At 40.3% G+C, this 25,699-nt stretch overlaps 1 protein-coding gene and 1 non-coding gene across 4 annotated transcripts in view; one reads left to right on the top strand and one right to left on the bottom strand.

Annotated features, from left to right (window-relative positions):
• LOC108117589 overlaps positions 1-25,699 on the bottom strand; it is a 118,972-nt gene that overhangs the window by 73,348 nt on the left and 19,925 nt on the right. The gene's annotated exons all lie outside the window — the stretch shown is intronic.
• Trnap-cgg lies at positions 25,452-25,523 on the top strand. The gene has a single exon. It is a non-coding gene; the product is annotated as a tRNA-Pro (tRNA).

The raw sequence follows: 25,699 nt of genomic DNA, 5'->3' as shown, positions 1-25,699 counted from the left end.
TTTGAAATAAAATATATTTTAATCCACTTTAGCCACCCTTTAAGCCCAGAATCAATTTCATATAAAAAACCTATCAGCTGGCAGTTAGTCACACAGATTGACTACGTTTACCTTTAGCTACTCCCATTTAATTACCATAGCCATTAGTGCAACGCATTTTGAATTTTAATTTAGCTAATTGAGGTAATCAATTAAAAATTGTGAAAAATTCTTTTTCTCGGCCAAGTTAACCAAGTTTAGGTGTAGAGGGGAAAAACCAGAGGGTGGGAGACTTTCCTTTGGCACCGTTTGTAATGACTGCAAACATTTCAATTTCAATTCAAGTTTTAATTGCTTGTAAAATTGCGTTTTTGCTGTTTTATTTTTATTTTTATTTTCTATTTTTTTCGCTTTTAGATATATTTTTTTTGTTTTGTCCTTTTTGGCCTTTTTTCGAGCTGTACTTTGGTTTTGGTTTGTTTTCGCTGCTGGCTGACCAGCAAACAAATACAAACCTTTGGCCCAAATGAAACCAATTTCCGGAATGTCCATGTCCATGTGTAGTTGTGTCGCCAGTCTGAATGCCTTTCTCTCTCTGTGTGTGTGTGTGTGTGTGTTTCTGTTTATCTAGCTTGTTTGTTGGTGGCATTCAAATGGTCGCTTTACATTATGCAAGCAAATTTGTTCAAAATTAGTTGGAATTGCTTTTTCCACCGACGGTTCCTGGTGGGTTGTTTGGGGGAGCAGTAGGAGCAGTAGCTCTGGGGAGAACGGATTAGGTCTAGTGTTGATGAGCAATCAGTGTTCTGGATCAATGCCAGGGCGAGCTCTGTTGGAATGCCGCTTCCAGTTTGTAGTTTGATTTGGAAACTGGAAACTCATGGATTAAGCTTACATTTATGTAACTTTTAGTAGCCCATTTAAATATTTAATATAAACCGAATCGATTAAGGTTTAAGCTCCATTGTTATTTGAAAAACATCAAAATATTTGATATGATTTTTTTGTGAGTTTTTAAATCACCTACAGAGGGCTATTTGCCGCACTTGGTTTTGGTTATCAATTGGGCAAGGGACACGTTGTTTATGGCGTTTACATAGCTGGTATCACTCGTGGCTAAAACGCACACTGTCAGACAACCACACAAACAGGCACACACACACATTTAAGAGTGTTTACATTCGCACTTTGAGATTTGATTTCGCTTATCGGGAGGCATGTTGGGCCACCATGAGAACCATAAAAAATGTCGCCTATGGAATACGAATGTTTGGGGGAGAGGAGAAAACGAATGAAGAGAGGGGAGTGAGGAGGGGACTGTAAACAAAGCAGAAAACGAAGAATGAAGGATGAAAGACGAGAGACGAGAGAGAGAGAGGGTGACCGGATGAGGTCTTGAAACGCTAAAAAGAAGCATCAACAAGCGACCGATTTGTTGTTGTCAAGTCTGGCTTGGTCCTTCGAGCCAAGCACACGTCGTTACCTCTTCCGTTTATCCCAGTTTCCACGACTTTCCCTGTCCGTCTATTTTCCTTTTTTTCTTTTCTTCTTTTTGTTGGGCCTAAACATGCTTCAATAGCTTTTAGCATTAAATTTAGACTTTTATGTGTTTATTTGCTTTGCACGTTTCATTTTGCCGGCACTTTGTCTTTGCATTGCTTTTGACCTCCTTCTGCCTTGCCTCTCTGCCCCTCTACCCCTCTACCCCTCTTACCCTTCGTCCTTTTTGTATTTCCCTTTAGATTTTCCAATGGACGGACCATGTCCCTTTTTTTTCCGTCCCCATTTCAGTCCCGACCTCGTATGTGTCCGTGTAAGTTTTATTTAATACGACAAATGGCCTGTAACTGGGATTTAAATAAATGTAGCCAACATCCAAGTCATGTCCCCACAAGCAAATAGGAATATGTATACATATATAACGGTATATATATATATGCACTTGATTACACTTGATATACTTAGTGTGACAGAGGCATATCTGGCATCGATCGGTGGAACGGCCTACGGAGCGAATAAAATTTTCATTTTTATGTAGCTGCAAAGCATAAGAAACAAATTTTCCAGCTGCGTTGCCGGGAAAAAGGTCTTTTGGTTACAAAAGCTGAGAAAGGCGAAAGGGAAATGAAACGGATGCCCTGACCCAAGAAGAAGTGGGTAGTTGCAAAGCTCCTGTTGAAGGGAAAACTAAGGAGAGAGATGAAAATCCTTACAAAACATCTTAAAAATCAGAATTAACTAATAGTACGACTAGTTTTTACTTTCCTGAATAAATAAGTTTCATAAAGTTAAGTATTTTTAGCTATCTAAATGGGTATTAAACCCGTCTATATACCAGTTACTTCCCCATCTTAGCCCACTTATCGAGCGATTCTCAGTCAGAGGCACTGCTTCCGCTCCACCGAACAGCATCAGACAAACTCAGACAACTCGATGACACCTTTACTAACAAGCTGCATTCAAATGCAAAATACTCACTCGCCCCACTCACTTCCAACTACCACTTTCCACTGCCACTTTCTACTTTCCACTCAAGTCTCAATCGGCAAACAGGAAATATGAGATATGGATAGGTTGGAACATCATGGCCAGGGGCAGACCGTAGCTCCGACTTATGTTTAGCTCTAATTGCACTTGCAGCCCGAGGAACTTCCTCAGAGAAAGTGTCCGTTTTCGGCGGCTTCGTTTAATTCAGGCCAGCATGAAAATTGCTCAGAAAATGCAAAGAAGACACCGAAAGAGTGCACTAGGAAAATAAGTTTAGAATAAAAGGAAAAAGAAGGGGAAAAGGTGTGAAGTTTCTCTTGAGTGTCCTTAAAAACCTTTCATATTTATAATTAAAAATGTATAAATTAAGTAGTTTAGTATTCATAAAATAATATAATAAAACTAATCACAGATTAATTATTATAAAATAAAACCAATTCCCCAGCCTATTAGCAATATTTTTCCTTTCTTTCCTATTTATTTTCAGTCCCCGGTTTTTTCCCCAGTGCTGGCAGGCTAAAAGCGTCAGTTTTGGGTCTTAACAAGAAAACTTTTAGCGCGGTTTTTCGGCTTCATTCGTTTTCATTCATTTCGCACTGTCCCAGTCCTCAGTCCCAGTCCCAGTCCCTGTCCCTTTTCCTAGATTTTCCCAGCATTTTCCTTGCCTTTTCCACTCGATCTGTGTGGTTTGTTTGTTTGCTGGCCTCTGACGCTGCAAACGAAATGAATTTTATATTGAAATAGTTTTAGACGGCTATTGGCGCTTTCTTTTTTTGGCCAGTACGAGTGGGCGTTGGGCCTGGAAATGGGCGTGGCCGGGAACCATTTAGCACATTAAGGCCGCGAAAGGATACGCCATTTTCGCCAGGGCAAATTCGAATAGTTTTCTTCTTCGGTATTCATGCTGGAGAAGTGGAAAAGGCTGGTTTGTTTTTTTTTTTGTTTTTTTTGGGTGCTGGGCCATGGGTGGTGGTTGGGTGTTGGCCCCGGGCCACTAAGTCCATTAACGTGCGGTTTTAATTACGTGTCCATTCCGCTTTCGTGTCATATTTCTGGCTCGTGGCACGTATCGCGCTGCTTAAAGAGATTAAAAGCGGGTTTGATTTGCATAAAAATGGCCTGCATGCTTTTAGACCAGCTCCAAAGCGGGCCAAAAACAAAACGACCAAAAAAAGAAAACTGGGATAAAGGCCAGAAACAAAAGAACGCAAAAACCAAATAACGAAAAGAAAAAAAAAATGGCATAGGAAACGCCGAAACAGAAGCGGAATCTGAATCCAAATCCGAATCAGCAGCAGCAACAGAGAAACTTTTCGCCCGATAAAAGTTTTAGCCTCCCCGCCCGACATCTGCAACGCAACTTGGCAGCTGTATCTGAATCTGAATCGGTATCTGTATCTGTATCTATGTACCATATATATTTCTATCTCTTTTTGTCCGTTGATGTTCTGTATTCTGCATCTGTCAGCTCGTGCTGATAAGCCGTCCTAATTCTGGACCAACTCATACAAATTCAATCGGGAAAATGCAAATATGGGGGCCACCTAAGAAATGAGCTTCAGGCAGCCAACTGGCAGATCTGAGATCTTAGGTCTGAGGTCAAAAGTCAGCTGTCATTGTGGGCGAAAAACTATGGAAGGTTGTGCTGAATCTTGGAAGAATGTAAGTAGAAGTAGAGCTTGTATGAAAGGTTATTAAGTAGCAAGGCTCAGTTTTCTAAGTCATGTTAAGAAGATATATTAAAGGGACATTCATATTAAAGTTTCTTTATCATTTAGCAGTAGCGTAAAGGATCTGAAATATTAATGTGGGAATGGCTAAGAAGAACATACTCGTACAAAGTCTCTAGAAGGCGAAGTACAAGGAACGAAGAGGTAGAGACTGACCATCTGGCAAGGAAGGATATTACGACGTAGACCATGAAGACTAAGTCGAGAAGATCAAAACGAACAACGAGAGAAGCGTCTAGAGAAACGAGGAGTTTGAGAGAAGAGTTGACGACGATAAAAAGTGCTCCAGAGGAGCAAATAAGACGCGGCGATGATTGAGTTTAAATAATCTAACACAAACATAAGTGTAATTAAGAAATATAATAAAAACTTAAAACCTCATATTAATGTCATTTACTAAAGTATTGGTTAATGTTTAACTTAGTTTTTTATAGAAATAGTTCATTGGAAGTCCTTTTCTCAGCTTCGTAAGGTAAAAAGCTATATAATATGACATATATTAAGCCAGACTGGTATTTGCATTTATAATACCCTGTTAGGGCTAACTCTCACATGGCGACTAGATAAAGTCAACCTCTATTTCTTCTTAAAAAAGATAAGAAAAGTTCTGGCCTAAGAATTAAAGAGAAAAGAAGGAAATATCGCAAAATATACATAAGCTTGTTGGTTTAAAATTGATTTTTTAACCTCTAATAGATCCAGTTTTAAGTTCATAAATAAAAAAAAATAACTCATAAAAGTGAGGTGGAGTTATGCACATCAGTTGGCAGCCCAACGAATATCGAACAGCTAGATAGTACAGAAGGTCCAGCACTAAGAAGCAGAAACAGTCGAGCTAAAGTTGAGAAGTTGTAGTTATGCAGATCAGTTGGCAGTCCAACGAATATCGATTAAGGGATATATCGAACAGCTCGAACAGAAGGTCCAGTACTAAGAAGCAGAAGCAGACGAGAAAGATTTAAAAAGTTGTAGCTCCGAAATAGAAACTAGTCAAGCTGTCGTAAAGCTGCGCCAAATTAGTTGTTAAATCATAATTTAAGCATAAATACTTCTTATAACTATTATATAATAAAACATAGATGCAGCCAATTATTTAAAAAAATAATATTTTCAAGCTTACTTCCCTTAACTTTCTCTGCTTTAAAGTCTTTTTTTTTGACCTACTGCCAGCTAGAGGAAATTCAACTTTTGAACTGGATACTAAAGCCGAACATGTTTCGGGTGACACCGACAAAACAAAAAAAAAAAAAAGAGGAGAAGAAGAAGAAGAAAATAAACCGGTGCTCCCGTTTCCGCTTCCTCTGCCGCCTCCGTTTCCGCTTCCGCTCCTACTTCCGCTAGCCCTCAGACCGTCCCCCTTGCACTCACACATACTGTATGTGACGCCCGCATTTGGCTAGCATTTGGCTCATTATTTATTTTCAACTAATTAGCGGTTTTTTGCCGCTTTTGCTTTTGCTCCTGCCGCTGTCATATTCATTTGCTGCAGCCCAGACCAGCCCAGTTCAGCCCAGCCCAGCCCAGGCGAGCGCCAAGTAAGCATTTTCAGAGCGGAGACAAAAGCGTTTCGCGGGTTATCAACTGAGCACACACAGACACTGCCAGTGCTGCCAGTGAGGTGAGTCCCAGGTGAGTCATGTTGCTAATTAGTTACGGATATGTGCGACAAGCTCACACGGATACGATGGGGATACAGCGGAGGAGCAAGGATACACAGGACAGGCAGGACGAACTTTGCAGCGCTTTGGGAGCTAAGCGTGACTCAACGCACCGCCAACAGCCTTTCGCTATTCGCCATTCACCTTTCGCCACCCCTCTTTTTCCATTAGGTATCTGAATATCAAAATAATATTTGCAGCAAAGCCATAAACTAAACGCAAAACTTTGCTCAAATGACATTGCGCATACGCCGCATTGTCTGCTACCCCAAAAGGGAAACACACATATACTTTTGGTTTTTAGGATCCATTCGCTTTCAATTTGCGCCCCGAATTTGTATCACTTTATAATGCGAAATTAAATACTAATCAAATGCGGGGGATCCGCAAAATGACAAAAGCACTTTGCTGTCGCCATAGTAGTGTTGCCTTCGATGGTGTCGATGCTGTCAATGCTGTCGATGCTGTCGTTATTGGTTACCGTTCCCTTGTCAAAATTATGTTTTAATAGGCAGTCTATTACGTTGAAAAGTTTTCCGCACCGCAAGCTGAGCTCGCTGATGGACAAAATAGCCATTTGCCAACGCCTTCTCTCCTCTGTCTCCCCCCCTCCAACTCCAACGGAAATTCCAAAATATAAATAAAAAAAAGAAAAAAAAACGGTAGCTGGATCCCAAAATCGATTTGTGCTGATTGCCCCGGAGGCGAACGCAAGTGATACATCAAAAATATTTCCACGAACTGTTTTTGCTACGCCTACAAGAGGTGGCCCAATGATTTCGCAAAACATTCAACGAATTAGTGTGAAAGCGGTTCAGGTTAAATTCAATAAATTTGATGGCCATTAAACATTTAAGGTTAGGCATCAAATTTGTAGAAATAAATATAAAAAATTCAGTTAGTTTAAATTTTATATGTTGGGAATAATGCTGGGCTATAAAGTTTAGACAGCTATTGGTGGCTAATCATGATCCTGTTCTTGATAGTCTTTTGAAATATTTTCACAATTTTTAATTCATTTTTTAAGCTTAGAAATTTCCGAATTTAAGATTTAGTAACTAAAAATCCATCAAAAAAATGAAATAAATCGCAATATTTTTAGCAACTTTCTTTCCCCAAAAACATCTCTCAAAGACTTTCCACCTCTAACTCAAATCTCTTTACATTTTCTCTCAGTGCATTCATATCGCTGCTGGTAAACAAATGCATTAGACTTGCATGTTTTTGGCTGCCGCCATTGGTGCTGCTTAATTTTAATTAAAAGCCAGGATGTGTGTGCCACGCCCCCTTAATCCCACTGCCCCCCGGTACGTTCCGCTATCACCCCTTCTTTCGCCTATTGTGTGGGCGCTGTGGCCGTCGTGTCTGGGTTAGACCGCAAAAGCAGAAGCTCGAGGTTCGCCAGAGCACGGAACAAGTTGTAATTGTAGTTGGGAATGAACTAGGATGGCCCGAAGTCCCCTTTTCCGCGGCTATCCCGCAGAACGCGTCAATTGGCACTCCTAACCTGGGCAAAAAGGAAATGAGACAAAAAAAAAGAGAGAGAGAGAGCGAAAGAGCAATGTAATCGCCCGCTGCCCATTTCCGTTTCCGTCCGCGCTTATAATATTAAGCTGTAAAGTGTAAAGTTCCATGGAAATTAAGAGGATGGGTGGACGATGTGAGGAAAAGAGAATGTGAGGCAACAATTCAACTGGGAAATCAATTCAAAATGCCCCGCTCCGCTTGTCCCGGTAACGGCTTTGTGTGCGTTTTCTATGCCATTAAAAAATTATTTCACTTTATATCTTAATTAAATTTCGCGTTGTTCGGCGGCGCTTCGTGTCTGGGCCCCCGAAATTGCCACCAGTTACCAGTGCAAAGTAAAGTAAATTAAATTAATGTTTTGTAATCTGATAAAGCCAGCCCAGGCAGGCCCAGCCAGCCAGCCAGATAGTCAGCCAACAATAACAAAACACGGCAAAAACAGCCACAGCAACGAGGATGCCCCATTAAATGGCCAACAAATGAAGCCGAGTCCGATGTACAAAAAAGGAAATACAAAAAACCGGAATAGATGGTGTTTCGGGCAAGTTTTTCCCTCAACTGGGCCCTGACGAATGTCCGACATTAGCCAACATTTGCCAAAAACTACGGATAAATGTAGAACTCCAGAGCCGGGGCGATGAACTGGGGATTCGTGTTGAGATCTAATCAATGCCAAATGTGCAGGAGGCTATCCAGTTTAGAAAGCGAGGAAAACTTTAAGGACTAAACAGATTTTAAGCATATATTTTTAAATAGTAATTTTGAATATTGTTAACCCATTAAATATTTAATTTTATGTCTAAAAACATTTGTTCTGCCTTTCTCTTATGACCTTTTTGCCTTTGCCCAAAATGACTGCTCAAGATTTGTGGAATTTCTGAAGGAACTTTGCCTTTGAGTGGCAATCTACTTGAACTCCTTGGGCGGCCAACAAATGACCGAATGACCAGCTAATGCCCAAGTAAGCCGCATAGTTTAGCCGGGCTTAGTGCCACCCACTTATATATATGTATGTGTGTATGTGTATATAGATGTAGACCATTCGCGGCGGAAAGAGAACTATGCAAATTAAGAGCAATGCAATAAATAAGGACAAAGGGGCCTAGCAAGGACCACTCGAAGTTACTGATGCCCTGGAAAAAGTTGGGGAAATTATATGGTGGGTTATATAGTTTTATATTAGTTCTTCTGTGATTTGTTAATAACATATTTTGCGAGCTGTTTTAATCTGCTTACTATTCTCAACTTTGATTAGTTTTTGATCTAATTTTTCTATAAAAAACTTTACAGGGTAATCACAGGGTATCCCTTCTACAAAAACTCAATGCTGGCACACACACACAGGAAAACCTGCGTTGGTAATTAATTAAGCGAACCTCTTGATTACAGAATGAAATTGACGCCATTTGCCACAGTCGTCAAGTCGCAGGTGAAGTGATGGAGTGATAAGAGGTGGAAGTGGCTGGTAGTGAGAATGTTGATGTGGATGGGGGACAGACAGGTGGCCACAAACTTGGCCCTAAGTGCAGAACACTTGGGGGCATGCTTAATGCTTGTTTAGGCCACTCAACTCTATGGCCAAAAGGGTTACACAGAGAGAAAGTTACGGGTTTAACTGATTAATGTCAATAAGAAAATATTTTATGAAAATGTTGAATACTTTTTGTAGATATTTTAGGACATCTTTATAGCTAAATGAAATAGCTAGGCTGGCAAGAAACAAGGATAGGGGAAACAATCGATAGTTTAGACTATCGATAGTGTTAATTAACATGCTTAAAAAGGAAAAGGATACCCTAAACTTATAGAAAATCTTAAGCTTAACCAAGTTCTTCCCCCTTTTAATCCCCAGTGCAGCCATTCGACACCAATGAAAGGGAAATGTTTGTTCGCCATCAAAGTGCCACGCCCACGCTGGCTGAGAGCATCTGTTTGGCTGGCAATTTCAGGAATTATTTTCAGTCCCAACTGCTGCCCCTTGAGCTCCATTGCCATTGTTACATTGCCATGCTACGTTTTAATAAAGTGCAAAAAGTTTGGGCGCCTTCGCGGAGTGCAGATTAAATATGCAGGCCGCACTCTCCAGCGTCCTCGCGATGGATGATAATAATGATAATCGCCCCGCGATGATAACGATGATTAGGATGGCAATGATTATAAAGGGGCGGTATAGCCCTCCAAAACCCAACCACCCACTGAGCCGCCAAAAAGTTTCTTGCATTATGAAGTTGAGACGGTTCTAGTTTAACTTTTACGCAGCTTAAACTGTATAATACTTTTGATTAAATTAATCGAGTGCCTGTCCCAGAGGTTGACCGCCTCTTTTCCAGCTTAGTTTTAACACATTTTCCGGTTTTCCTGTATTACTTTGCTTACCTGAAAGAAAAGAGACAAGGCAGATGTCAGTATTTGTGGAAATGTTAGTTTAAGTTTAGGTTTTTAAGTTTTTAGGAGAGTTTGATTGTCAAGGAAACTGTCACTCTTCTTTCCCATTTGCAGTATAAACCATTTTATCTATTTTCTTTATTAAGCAACTAAGAAATTTCCCTTTTTCTTTTTGAGGTACAAATACTATTAGGGCTCACTATTAAACTTTTTGCACAACGTATAAGACTCAACGTATAAGACTCTCTGTAAGACAAATTAAGAAACAACTTAGCTGTAAATACTATCCTGATATGTTGTTATCTCTTTCTATCATGTAAGTTAGCTTTAAGCGATCGTTTTGTATATACACCCGTCTCGCTCACGGACAAGCGGGGAGAGAGATGAACGAAAATTGAAAAGACACTTAGATTTTGACTTTCGAGAAAAGCGAATGTGAGACTAAAAGGCACAAAAGAAAGAAGCTAACCAGTAGTGAGTTTTAAACTGTAATAGTTTAGGATAATGAAAAACCATTCAAAAACCAGCTTAATGAGCTTCCATAACCTATTAGAATAAGTTTTCTCGGAAACTAATGAAATTCGATTTGGAATAATTTTGGTTTCCCAGCTCTCATAAGCAGTTCTTTGCATTTTTAAGTTTCCTTGAGCTGTCTAAGTTCGAACTTAGCCGACGGCAGATGTAGTTATGAGTTTGGCAATCGATAACCAATCAATGGCGGAACCCCCAATTTTGAAACTTAACCACTCTGGGCGCTCATCTAATGAAGACATCGCGAATCTCGTGCAATTTGCCAAATGAATCGCTGCCAGTTTTGTGGCAAGCCAAATCACACGCTTCGCACTAACACACCCATTCTCCCTTCTACTTTCACCATAGCATCCATACCAACCACCCACTCACACACATACTTTCTCCCACCAACTCGCTTTCATTTTGCCAAAAAAGGACTGGTGGATATGGTGAAGTGAAGTTACTTTTTGAAACAGGTAAAGCGGCACCGCAATGTACTGAGAAAAATAATCGAAATTAAAGTAAGTCTTGGATTTTGATGGAAAGGCATTAAACTAGATTTGATTTTGAACTTGGAAATATATCTATAAGAATTACACGTTAAAAGATTAAGTAACTCTCTTTTATATGACTCCCTGCAACATTCTTTGACTTTTTTTCACCGTGTAGCCACCTGCTCCTGCACTGGCACTCCCACTTTTGGCAACCACCACATCCTTTTGCCTTCTACGAGCTGCGGTTTCCTTGGTTTGATGGGTTTTTGCGGTTTGTTTGTTGCACGGTGGCAACTTCGACGCTGCGACAATGTGACTCTGCTTGGGATTCCGACTCTGAATCGGAATCAGAATCTGAATGTGAGTCTGAACCTGAATGTGAATGCGGATCTCAGTCTGAGTCTGAAGCTGAATGTTACTCTTCAAATTCCATGCCAGAATGCGGCTTCATTTGTCAATGTTGAATGTTGGCTGGCGGGGATTGGAAAGGGATGGTGAGGGGGATGGGGGATGGGCAACCTTTGACAAATGTCAGCGCGCCTGACAGAGATGGATGCAAAAATCTATCTGGCGAAAATAAAAATGTCGCCGGGCCAAATAAATACAAATAAAGTGCAATTCGCCATCAAATAAGGCGAGTCAACTGCCAGTCAGCCAGTCAGTCAGCCTGTCAAAACGAAAGCTTTCCACTTTATGCAAAAGCATCTAAAATGCGGCGACTTCATATCCCGAGGGCCAAAAGCGAAACGAAAACAATGGCCAGGGCCAAACATGTGTAAAATGTACTAATGTTATTGCCCATATAAGTTCCCATCGCCTCCCAATGCAGTTTCAGGCTATTTGCTCTTTTTCTCTTTTTTTTTTTGGACCCCTCTGGCAAAGGCAAATATGAAGTTTGTTTTGGTTTGCCATAATTGCGATCGCTGATGGATTTTTCCATTAGCATTATCGAAAGGACCAATGCTCGTAATACGGTCCCATATGAGGGTGTCCGGCTCCCGGGGCGCTGATAAGTCGCTCCGCTGGGCAATTCAATTAGGCGAGCCGTAAAGCTTTCAACTTCACTATTCCCTAAAAACCTTCAATCTCTGCTAGGTTTAAAGTTCACAAAATGTTAAAATTGAGTCAACTGAATGGGCAACAGCAAGAGAGACACGGAAATGGAACTTGGATCGATCTGCACTTGAAGGAAAAACGTGGGAAAGTATCGTTTTTTTTTCCAAAGAAACTTCGAAATATGCTATTGCATACTTTTAGGCATATTTTCATTTGATGTTAAAGGACTTGCGACTTCCCTTCACTTATTTCTACAATTTCAACCAGATTATTTCCATATTTAAACTTATATATACATTTGAGTAACTAGTATCTAGTTTATCTGAGTGTTCGTCTGACTCTTTGTAGTCAGCCCTGCCAACACTCGCTTTAGTCCTTTAGTTTTCTGCTTCGCTACCCTTATGTGTTATGGCAAAGCTGAAAACTTATGCTTTTGCCAGTTTATTGTCTTGTTTTGCTTTGTTTTCCGACAGCCAGCAAAACAAAGTACGAAAATCTTTTTTCTCCCACCCACAATATTCCGAGAGCGCAGATTTAAATACACTTAGCCAGACAGGTTTGGGATTGAGTTTTTACTTAAAATTTTGCAGTAAAATCCAAAGTTTGATGAGAATTTTGTAATTTGCCATTATGGTTATATTATTTAAATTAAACTGGTAACTATATTAATCACTTTCCTACCTGTTTTAGTATTAAGGAAAGTTCGTTGATATTAGAAAAGTTTTCCTTTGCTGAGATGGTAGCAGTTATTGGCTAATAAAGTGCCTTCGATTTCGCTTAACGGTTTTGTTTTGTATGTTGAATGAAGAAATTTCCATATTTCGCAAACAGTTTGCCACTTAGCATTTACCATTTACCAACTACCCGAAAACTTTCCTCTGTCACTTTCAGTCTGGCTGGGAATATATATATATATATATATAGCATACAGAATAGTTCGGCGATTGTTGTCTTTCATGCATTGGCTTATTACGTTCCGCTCTCACATTCTGCTTCCTCAATATGAAGATAATAACTTTTCATATTTTGCAAACAACAAAGTGAGCGGAAGACAGTGGTGGTGGAAAGTTTTCCAACATAAACAAATTGGCGGGACATGAGCGGAGATTGCTTTTAAGTGCCATCGTGATACATATTGACCGTCTGTACAGGCTAGTTCTTTGGTAAAAGTAAACTATTGATTTATTGATCTAAAAATATGACAAATAGCATAAGCAATTACTGGTTACATTTTTCTTATTCAACGCCTTTTTATTAGCTATTTATTTACGCCTTGCCCATTGATGTCAAATGGATTGACGACTTATTTATCGATTTTCGGCAATCCCTTTGAGACATAAAGCTATCAGTTCTTCCCCTTCGGGGATATCCATTCATTATGTATTTATTAATTTGATTTTCATCGAGAGGTTCACTTTCCTTCGTGTTCCTGCCCTTGAGCTGGATAATAATGACTTAAAGAGGACTTTGTCATATTTCAAAAGTGAAAGTGGAAAAAATTTGTTGCTTTTATAAATATTTTTATGGAGATAAAAAATCTTTCACTAAGCTAACCACAATGTCTCTTCAGAATTACATATTTTCCACCCTGAAAAGCTGTCTAAGGGCATTCAATGTTTCGACTTTGGAGGGATAATCTTACTTTTCCGACCTGGCCTTCAAAGATTTGCCAAAAGTTTAGGCCACTGTTGAGTTCCGTGGGAGTGGGATTTTGTGGTTGGTTGAAGGGAAAACTGGTGGGGCGTCATTAAAAATCATTAAAAATCAGTGAAGCGTCGCAAATGCGACCGCTGTCCCTTCGGCCAAACGTTTGAAAGGTTCAGCATTTTTACGCCACTTGCCAAAGGACCCGGGGCTGGTTTTTATCCGTATTCCCGATACCGATGCTGATGCCTCTCCTGCCCACCATCAGGTTTTTTTTTTCTGCTCCAGGGACACTTATTACATAAAAATGTGATATACGCACTCGGAACGAACTAATTCCGGTGGAAGGGGAGAAATTTATTTGGTTTAAGGGTAGAGGGGAAGTCCATGTCCTTTCCGGTGGTACAAATTACTCATCGAAATGAACTTTTTATATACTTTTTATTGAGTTTTTTGTTAAGAAAAATGTTTAAATTTAATAACAAATTGTTATATTTATTAACCCTTTTAGAAATTAAATGAATTGCAATGCCAAATTTCGGTGAATAACTTTCCCCTTAAACTAACATAGTTTTAGCCTCTTTCAGAGAAGTTTTATCAGGGAAAACTGGAAAAATTTATCAATATTTATATCAGAATACACCCCAAACCCTTTGATGACATAGATTTAATTAAAATATTTCGAATGAAAACCTTTTCCTATCAAGTTCCAGCCAAAAGAGCATTCTTACTTCACTTTAAATTAATTTTAAAAATATTTTCCAATCAAGTTATGTTTTAAAGGTTATAAAAAGGTAATAAGTATGTCTTAAAGTGTCAAAATGTAATTTCTTATCGCCCTAATGAACCATCAAGGCACCATCAGTCTCCGTTCAAAAGGGCATTACCACATTCTCCCATTTCGATTCGATTTTATTGCAAATATTCCGTTGGCCCGCACAAATATGCTTTTTTAAAGCATACTTTTGTGTGCTGTCGGCGGTTATTTGTTACGTCCTTTGATTGGCCTGGGCCACATTTTTTTTTCAAAGCGATATCACCATCGCATACTGGCAGTCAGTCGGTCCTTGTGCGTGACTCTGCCATTGTTCTCGGCACGAGAATTTAATGTTTAATGTTTGCCAACAACAATTGCGCCTCGGAGATTTGAAAAGCAGATTCGCTCTAAAATTTATTTGCGTTATTATTTAGTGAGTGCGTGTGTGTTAGTCAGTGAGTAAGTGGGGGTGTAGTGTGACCACCCTCTCACCCAACAAAATTAAAGAGTCAACTTGCTTTAAGCTCATAACATCGCCCCATGAATGCCTGATGATCTCTACACCAAACCAGGACATTGTCCACTTACAATAATCACACAATTTACACGCATTTTGTGTCATCGCAACGAGCAGCGGCGAAATATCTTTATATAAATGCCGGGCACATAGCAAACCGACTGGCGGTAGAGATGGCAGTAAATAAACTAATGCGGCTGCTTGTTAAGCAAAGTGCCGTCATCTATTAGACAATGTCCCCAGACCGGACCATCAGCAAGCTCCTGCCTGCTACTGCTACAGTTCGAGTTCCTTCCTCATCTCCACCTCCACGACAAATGAACTGAACTCAACTGAATGACGAACTTGCCGGAGTCCAAAAATGACATGGGGATGGGGCTACAAATGGGATTGGACCGAGGCAATTTTTCTCGGCTCTGGCTGGACACAAATATTCGCCATGTTTCCAACGACAATGCACGGAGAGAAAAGTGTTTAAAAATACTTAAATAGAGTTCTTAAGATCCTAAGATATCAAAGATATATCTTAAACAGTTAGAGAACTTGAAGATCTTCCAAGGTTTTATAAATATTTCTTAACAGGAATTTGATTTTTTTCTCTATAATTAGTTTAATGAGCTCTTTCTCTCCGTGTCGCTTAAACTGCAGCTGCGAATGCGTAGCATGTGTGACAAATGTCTGGAATTCCCTGCCGCTGCCTTTCCGCCCCACCGCCACTCGCAATTCCCAGCGCTTGACTCTGGTTTTGGGTTTGTTTCTTGTTCTTTTTGCCCATGTCCTTGCTTCATTTTTGCGTCTTTTTGTTTTGGTCCTCGTGCATGCGACTCATTAAGGAGCAGCACGAGTAACGAGTCAACAGGGCCAACTCCCACTGCTCGCATGGAGAGTATTATCATAAAAAATTGTTCTGAATTTTTATTAAGTTTAATACAACATATACTTGACTTGAATTAAGTTTGTTACTTATGAATTCTGTTATTTTCTTTTAAACAGTCGCTTATCTATTTCAAAATAGTAAAAAAAAACCTTTTAAATATATTAAATATATTTTTCCCTGTGCCGATAGCCTCACCTCCATGCCATGTTCCTTCAACTGGAAGCAAAACAAAGCCAACTGTAAGCCCCTTCCTTTCCTTTTACTTTGTGCCTGCCACTGTCACTCGTACGTATACGTAATGGCCAGGGGAGTCGAGGGCGAAAATAGAGATGACACAGGGAAAGTGCTGCGGAAAAGTGGGAACAGCGACGGACAGATGAACTGTCAATGAATGAATGCTGACAAGCGAAATGCGGATTGAAATGTTATTGCAGAAGGAGAGTGAATCGCATTTATCGATAAACTGATTGGAAGGCTTACGATAAAAAACGAAGCGATTGGTAAGAATCAGCAGCTGCTACTTAATAGCTAACTAAGCCATCTCATTTTATAAACCAAACTAACTAATAATTATCATAAAAGCAAGCAAAGCAAAGACCTTAAATTAGTTATGATTTGTGTTTCCGAAGCTCTCAATCGAAATCGAACGACAAAGTCAACTAAGCTTGATTGAAAATCAATCGAAGCCTTCACTTTGCTTTTCCCAAAATCTCTTTAAAGTTTAGAGCAATAAAATGAAGCATATCTATGAGGGGAATATATAAATGATATAGATTTAAACAACGATGAACATTCATCGGGGGAAATCAAACGATTAGCAGCTCCAAAATATGGAGCATATACAGTGCCAGCAGCTTTCCATCGATACATTAGCCATTGAGAAAAGTTCGGGGAGCAAGGCGAAATAAATAAGAAATAAACGAAGCTACTTAAACGCTTCAGTGCCACCGGGCACAGCAGGTGCTCCTGGCTCCTGGCTCCTGGCATTCTGTTCTTGCCATTCTGAAGATCTTGAAACGCTTTAATGAGCACCAGCTTCCTGCATCCCATACTTTTAGACCATCTCCCCCCTTGGTCACTATCTCTGGCGCTTTTGTTGATTCTATTTCTGGTGCCGGACCCCGGCAACGTGCTGTCCATACATACGAGCCATTGTCCTGGCTATCTCCCTGCCTCCTACCATCTACGACTTCACCACCCGCGATGCCCGAGAGAATTTTTCTATTTGCTTTCTATTTGCTTGGACTATTTGCTAAGCTGCTGCCAATTGTGTGTGTTATCGCTAGCCGTCATAAGGCCGATGCCCAGATGCTTCCCAATGAACCTAAGAACCCCTGGTCACTGACCTCTGGTGGATCTTAGGATTGCTCTTGATTTCTGGATCTCACCAGCTGACTAATGACATATGCCGGCCGTCAGGGAAATCATTAATTATCGACAGGTAAGATGGTCTCAGTGTCCCAGACCAAGACCAAGACGAAGTCCATCTCTCTCTGCCAGATGCGGTTGTATGTCCCGACTATCAATTACCCAATTGCTGCCATAATTCACATCCAGCTAGAGAGAGAGAGAGAGCCGTTTTATTTATGCTAATTCCCGGGGTCTTTGAGTTTAGCTCCCCGATGGAGCGTAACCAAGGAAAGGCACGAGCCCTGTTTCGGGTGGCTTTTCACGTGCGTAAAATAAATTTTAAGAACGCCCGAACGGCAATTGCTATTTTTGGCATGTTTTATGGCCGCTAGAAGGAGCGAATCGAGCCGAATGAGGCTTTGGGTGAAAAGGTTAATAGCAAACTTTTTACCGAAAGCAAAAGCGTTTTATCAAACCTTCAAAGGAGCGTAAGCAAAACAGGGCAACCCACAGCCGAGCGTAAAGTTTGGCAACTCTGGCGAAAGTTCGTTAAGTAAGTGAAAGAGCTGTGAATGATTTATTGCATTTTAAAAATGTAAACTGAGCAGCTGAACAGCTGAACAGCTGAAGAGTTGGGAACAAAAACCGGAACCAGGACAAGGACAAGTCTCTTCCTTCTTTAAACAAAGAAAAAAAAAACAAAAAAAAAGACGCAGAGAAACCCTAAAAACCATCACAACTGCATTGCTGCTGACAAATTGCCACCCGAAACCTGTCTTTGCCCTTGAAGTTGGCAACTTGCTTGGTCAACGCTGCGTATACGTAACATTGCGTATACGTACACGGACCAACTTATCCTTCGCCGGTCAGTGTGTAGTATAGGAGAGTCGGAGACAAAATCCCCAGGAGGGCCAGACAGGAGGAAAAGCTGTCAAAGATTGATTTTCCTGGCCGTGCCTCCTCACGTGAGAGCGTCTGGGGCGGTCTTAAATTGAGCCCTCTGTCAAAAATGGACATGGAAAGAGGCAAACTATTGAGAGACCGTTTCAACAAATATTTAACTTGCAACATACCGCACGGAGAGTGATGCACTGCAAATAAATCCTGCCCCCAGGCCAGGCCTTTGATCAGTTTTACTGCCTTTTAAAAAGGTAGCTAGCCTTGGGCTTTGAATAAAATATATATTTTTTTGACAAATTTCACTTCATTCAAGGGCAGGAAAAAGGCTAGGAGTTAACTCTTTAAATTAATTTTTGTAGTGTACATATATATTTCATTTTAGCTAAGTCCCTGGAAATGATGTTGTTAGTTTCCATGATGGTGTTTAGTCTTTTTCCCCAGTGCGGAGTAAGGTAGGTAAACAGAATGGACAATGCACGTTGAATGTTTTTCAGCTGTACGGCACATTGGAAATTGCTTTCGAAAAGTTTGTCCCATTGTGGCTGGCAGCTGGGGGAAAATGTAGTAGAGGCACATGAATGGAACTGCGATTAAAGCCAAATTCAATCCGAAATGGCCCCCTTGGCAAGCTGGCTATCTGGCGATCGGAAATCGGACGGGAATAATGCACAATTTGTATATTCATCGCTTCCGGTTATCGCCATGTTTGATTTATGCCGCCCACCCAAAAATCCAAACCACACACACACACACACACACAAACACACACTCATACAGAGGGGGCGTGGCAGAGAGACAGTGGAATAAATTCAATTGAAATACAATTGGCTTATAAATGAAAGCCTATTTGGCAAAAGGACGGCGATGGAAGATGGCAAGGCTAAGGATTTCGGGGACGCAGATCGATTGGCCATTCAATATGTGCCCGATATGGCAGGGGCGTGACAGTGGGCGGTGTACTGTTAGACGCTTGACAATGAGTAGTCAATTGGTTTTTGGCCCACGATGGCAATGATTACGCTGCCGGATTGATTGATTGGCTGATTACATCCTCACCGAAGGATAATACCCCTTAGAACACTTTTCTGGCAAGGCTCCAGTTTCTTTTTTGGTGGCAAAATATGAGAAGAGCCAATAAGAAAACATTTAAGCCGATTGCCAACTTTAAATACCCATTCGGAAGAGATTGTTGCTGGGTTTTGCAGGTTCCTTCTTAGATTTGAAGATGCTGTTAGTTGGAATTCTTTTTTTTTTGGCTCTCTCACTGATTAAATGGCCTTAAAAATATCGCTGAAAACTTTCTTAATCACATCTTCAGCTGGCTGGCTTAATCCAAATGGAAAATCTATTAACTGAAACTCTAAGAGAAGCATCTAACTTGCCCTGCCTGATATTCAATATCGATGGGCTTAACGCTACTTAACTGTGATTACTTTAGCCGACTTTTCCCGCCCAACTTGCCACCCGTCCCCCTTAAACTTAAAGTTGTCTGTGGGATTTCCATATATACATAGGCTTGGCAGGGGGCTGGGTGGTTGGGTGGGCTGGTTGGATTTCCCTTAGCGCACAAGACATAATTACAGAAGCGTCAACATTCCCCAATGCTGAGGAAAAAGCGTCAGAAGGTGTCGGGCGTGCGAAAATTCCAGCAGTTTGCCTATTAGTAATTCATAATCCTTTTGCCACAGATGGCGAGCCCCACAGAGTGTCAACCCCTCGAAAAAGCCGGCCTGTGTGTGTGTGTGTGCCAGTTTTCATGAATGGCGCCTTTAATTGAGTGTCCTTACATTTGCCTTCGCCTTTTGTCGTCCTGACATAGCTGGCATATTTGCCCGACTTTGATTTTGTATTCATCTTGGCGGCTGCAAAGGGAAAGGGAAAGGAGAAGACTTTGGCACTCAAGATTGAGTGGGGGGGGTTGGTAGCTGGAGTTTTTCGTGTATGACCTCAGGAATTTAAGGCCAATTAAATGTTCGACCACTTGCCGCTGGATCGCCAGTCATAAATCAATTAATCTCCGAAAACGCAATTAGCCAAGTCAAAGCGGATGAGGTGTGGTTTTCGATGTGGTGTGCAATTGGCGGGCGGTTTTTGGTTGATTTGGTTATTGGACTCATGGGTTCATATAGGTTCATGGATTCTTGGGTCCTTAGGTGGGCTGTCATATGGATTAAGGTGCGTGCGAGTAATCGATGTTCAAGGCGAAGCAATTAAGTGGCATTAATGTAATGGCTGCAAATGCAAGCCTAACCACAGCCAAGGACTTCCTGCCCAAACTTCCGCATAAATAACGTTGGCTATGTGTGATATTTTAGGGGGTGGTTGAGGGGGCGGAAATGCCTTCTATTATCTGAAAATTAACGAGCATCAGCCTAAACATAATACGTAATACATATACAATTGCCTACTCCAACCCAAGTTTGCCGCTCGGAAAACCCAATTACACTTATGACATTTGCAGTGTCAGAGCATCGTGATTGCGGCTATATGTATGTGTGTTTGTGTGTGTGTATATTAGCACCCTTACCGCCCCCGCTACCCCCCTCTCTCACACAACCATCCAATGAGTAATGAAATTTGCAGTTGGCCAAACAAAAGCACGGACACTCGATTGCCACAAATGCGAAATTCTGACAGCCAAGATGCCAAAAATCATGGAAGCAAATGAAAATATATAAATCAATTTTCCACTAAGCTGCATTTGAATCGGACAGTTCGGGGTTCTTGGTGAATATTTATTTAGTTTTATTTGTTATTAAGGTGGGGGAGTAGTTAAAGGATAATGTTATCTTTCAAAATCTGCTGATTTTTCTAAACTTTATTAGGAGTTTTTTGGCTTAACTTAGAGTTAACATGCAAACTGCCTAACATGGAGTTTATCTGCTTGAAAAATGTAAGCAGTTACTCAGAAAAAAGTTCTTTAATGAAAAATTTAAAATATTTAAAATATTTTAAAAAGATTTCTTGTTGTTAAACTCTCAATGTTTTAATCGCAAAATAGTTAATTCATGAATATTCGCTCAAACTCGCTTGGAAATGTCTTTCAGCCAGCGATTTTAATACCTTTTTGGCTCGGTTCCATTCAGCCATAACGCCCATTAATCACACAGTGTTCAAAGTGGCGAACCACAAACTTTTGGCGCCATGTACTAAAGTTTATAATTTTTCAACCGTTCCAGAATGCCAGCCTGCGTGCCAGCCCTTCTGCCTGCCTGCCACTTTCAACTGCGGGGCGCGAGCTCTATAAAATATTTAAGTCTGTTTTTTGCACATTTCCCTTATTTATTTTATTTCGCAGTGCTTCTTTTGCCCAAAAACCGCAAAATCGACTCAATAATGCGCCGGCTCACATACACATGTGTGTGTGTGTGTGTTTGAGTAAAGCAGAAGGAGGAGATTGGATTGATGGAGGAACGGGGGGTGCTGCACAGAACCAATACAAACACAGGCGGCACAAACACAAACACAAATAGTAGCAGCATGAAAAGTCGGCGAACAGCGACTGACAGGCGAGGCAAACAAACAAACAAACAAAGAGCATATATTCTATATATAGATTATATAGCATATAAAGCGGAAAACCAACGAAAAGCGGCGCCCCTAAAAGTAGGCATCTGTTTGAGCGCTGCTCAGCATTTACCTCGATTATTCATCGAATGTTTCGAACAGTTAACGGATTACGTTTGAAAATTGGTTGCAGGTTGAGGATGGGCACCAAAATGATTTAACCATGAAACTTTTCAATGTTCAGCGAAAACTCGACGGAATTAATTGGCCCCGTCAACGCGAGGTAAACTGATTAATTAATTATATATTTATTCATATCAATGAATGCCGATGCGGTATTCATCACAACAGTCTTTGGCAGCGCTTATATTGAGTGCAATTTATTTGCCATTTGGCATTTTACTTTCAAAATTCATTGGCCATTGTCTTTGAGCCCCAAAATGCTACTGGAATGATGTCTCAATAAATCTTTGGGCATGTAAAAATGGACTGAAAGGCATTTTAAATATTTCATTTTGGGATAATTTGTGGACAAAATGGTGTTATATTTATTGGCAAGGCTTTTAGGAGTAATTTCTTTTGAAATTTTAAGCATTTTTATTACTTTTTTTAAGGTAGATCTCTTAATAGATGTCTTAGATAAAGATTTTTAAATATTCTTTAACTGGAAAGGACATTAAAGCTCTGCTGGCCTGACATTGCCAACCCGTACAGTGCCATGTTTTTTCCTAGCATTAAGCTGAAACTATAAGTTCGAATAAAATATGCAAAAATACGTCAAAATATACAAAATTGATCAGTCAAAAGTCAATTCGTTGATGGACAGTTAGCCCGCAAAAATGTTTGCATGCATAAAAATACAATATTGAAAACTCCTATAAATGTAGTTACATTTACCCATACATAAACACACACACACACACACACACACGAAGTCAAACCAATTGGCAAAAGTAAATTTCATGAATTTCCCAGGCCAACGGAATGAAATGAAAATTGTAATGGTAAAAGAAGGGGTGTAGGGGGGGCCTGAAATCGTGAAAAATCAGGCCAGAATGAGAGGGGAGATAGCAGGCTGGCAACACGAATATCGCATGCAAATTTCAGCGTCCGCACACCTTATATAATTTCACTTAAAAACACTCAAACCGAAGCCAAAGGAACGAAACCAACCAGCCAGCCAGCCAGCGAGTCAGCCATCGAACGAAAGACAGAGACAGAACTAACGATGAAGAAAGAGATGGGTAGCTGGGTAGACCGAAACCACCAGGTGCTGTTCTGTTGGCCATTTCGACTTTCGTGTGGCCTTTCTTTGCTCTCCTGGCGCTAACGTGACTTTGGCGCGTTAACCTCAATTTATCGCTGCCATTTATGTCCTTTTTTTCGATTACAGCATAAATTGTGGTAGCTAACGTGTTGGCCCGTACACATACATACGTAATACATACATACATACTCGTACACCTACCTACCAACCCACCTGATAAATGGTAAACTGCATGCATTGTGTAATCGATAAAAAATAAAATAAAATACAAAGAGGCAACGGCAGTAGCAGCAGCAGCAGCAGCAGCCACATTGAAGGCAACTGCAAATCCTGGCACTGGCATGTCCTCCTACTTATTCCACTCCTGACCCGGCTGAGTGGCATTGAAGGACGACTGCCTTAATGTACATTTGTCTGCCCGCCCGCATGCATGTCCTATATTCCTTGGATATATCTATATATATATATATATATCTTTGTGGATATGTCTCTGAGTGTAAATAAGTAACAATTACCCGTTGACGCGCTGTAAATTTTAAGCCGAACTTTGCGGTGGACACTCCGGGACTTTCTCACAACAAAGGAGACTAATGGCAGGAGAAATTCTTAGTCTTGAGCTTAAGGAAACACTGAGGAAAAGTAAACCCTTGATGATAGCTAGAGAATTTCCTACATATATGGAAATTTGTTTCCTTTTTCACTCCTAAGAAATCAGAAGACACCCTCTAAATGTACGTTTTTTATATTAACTAAAGTTAATACCTTTATTTACTTCACTTACCCAACCCGTTTAAGGTTAATCTATCTGCATTAATCTTCCTTGACATTGCATAAGCCCGCTGTCAGCAGAATTATTTTAAAACCATTTGAATTTTATTGCCAAGACTTTAGAAAGCTGTCATTTTTTATATGCATACAGCAGATCCTCGCTATATGACACATAAAGGCTTAACCATTGAGGATTATTTTAGATAGATTGACACTTGGCTATAAAGCTTGACAGTCAGTTGATACTAGGTCAATCGTTTTTTTTTTTTTCCATTTTCATTTTGCGCTAAAAAGTAGACTAATCTCCATGTGGAGGAACCTGCTCTGGGATTCAGCAATCGCGCACTCGCTTTCCGTCGCGTCGGCGGATTGACATATTTTATTAAAGCGCATGCCAAATTTGATTAAATTAAATGCATTGTCCGACATGAACTGAAATGTTATATTTCCATATGGACTTTTGTTTGGTTTATTTCTTGCATCGCTTATTTATTTTCCAGACACATTCGACAGTTGTTCCGGCGAAGAATATTTGCAAAATGTTCGCCGCATTTGGAACATGTTTTTTTCAGCATTTCTCTCTCTCTTTCTGGCGGGCTTTTTTTTTTGATGTATTTCCTTTATTCAGATATTGACTTTTTGGCTTAAGCGGAAATTCAATTTAAATGTTCGCCACATTTTTTTATTGCTTGTGAAAATGTTGTTGTTTCGTTATTTTTCCCTTTCCCATATGAGTTTACGAGATAGGTTTTGGTTCTTCTAACGTTCTTCTTGAATGTTTTCTAATTCCAGGAATTCAAAATGCAACGGCAATTAACAACAATCGAGAGATAGAGAGATTTCAAAGATATAAACTAAAAGCGAAGAAGAAAAGTGGGCTAAGTCCTCACCCTTTCACTTAGCATTACAGGGAGAACAACAAGACACAAACCCAAGAGCAGATACGTCCAAAAACATAAGCACATAAAACTACAGGGAAAAAGGGAAAGGCACTGAGGTGCGACTGCCGAGGAAATGGAAGTGGGATGAAGACGGCGGATCGGGATGAGAATACGGATGAGACGACCGAGCTCCACGAATAAGACATTGGCGCAATAATCATAAAAAGTCAGTGCGAGGCGACACAATAAACTGCCGCAGGCAGAGCGATGATTATGGCACTCTCTGGGTTACACGAAGGGGGGTGGGGGGTATAACCCATTCCTTGTTCCTCACCCCCCCACTTTCAGCATTCTACATTTCAGCCCAGAATCCAGCATATATACCCCACCAGGACGAACAACGTTTGCTTCTAAAGCAGCGGAAACGGATGCAGAACGGAAGTGGAAGTGGGCCACGAGGCAGCCGGGCAGGTTTAGTGCTGGGAATGCCGAAATAAAGGGTGAAGAAAGAGCATTGTCAACTACCTTGGGCGAATTTGCCACTTTTTCCCACTGAAAGCCCTTCATCAGAACCCGACTGGCACTTGAATTGCAACAAGAAATAAGTCTCCGAAGTTAAGGTAGTATAAACATTAAGTTGGTTTAAGTACAAGCAAGCCAGGGAACCGGATCTCCAAAGATCTGGAATGCCACAAAGTTCATTAAGCGGGCGGAAGGTGCGCTAATTAACCAACCAAAGCCAATTGAGGTTTAAGCTCAACTCAACTGTTTGAGTTTTCCTATTAAAGTCGATGATGGGGCTTAAGTTTTTAAGCTAGTATTAATATCAATAAATAACTTAAAAAAGGGGAATATTATATAGAGTTTTTCCCTTTTTTGTTGTCTTTAAAGGTTAGTTTTCACATCATTTAAGTTTAAAGTCATAAAATACAACGAAATATCCTTTCATTCAATCAAATAATTAGTATAAGAAAAAGCTAGTTTAAGATTTATATTTAAAAAATCAGATTTTTAACATTTTCTTTTAATTAGTCTAAACTTAATATCAAATTGGAAGGAATATAAAGGATAGTTCTATCTCTCTCATTCTCATGATATCTCATCCTTTTCCTTCTTATGTTTTTAAGGCTTTCTTGGCCGCCCCTTCTCCAACTGGCTCGTTGGTCTAGGGGTATGATTCTCGCTTCGGGTGCGAGAGGTCCCGGGTTCAACTCCCGGACGAGCCCAAGGTTTATTTTTTTTCCTTTTTTTAATATTTATTTTAAGATTTTTTTAAGATTATAACTTTGACTTTGTTATAAGATTTTCTAGCCAAACCCTAAGCTCGTTTTTATCCTTCCAAATATGAATTTTCCTAACTACAGATAAAATTTACATCACCTCAAAACTAATCCAATTTTTC

Source organism: Drosophila eugracilis, unplaced genomic scaffold (assembly GCF_018153835.1).
Source record: "Drosophila eugracilis isolate 14026-0451.02 unplaced genomic scaffold, ASM1815383v1 contig_2155, whole genome shotgun sequence".
NCBI classification, from domain to species: Eukaryota; Metazoa; Arthropoda; class Insecta; order Diptera; family Drosophilidae; genus Drosophila; species Drosophila eugracilis.
This window is presented reverse-complemented; position numbering and strand designations above follow the sequence as displayed.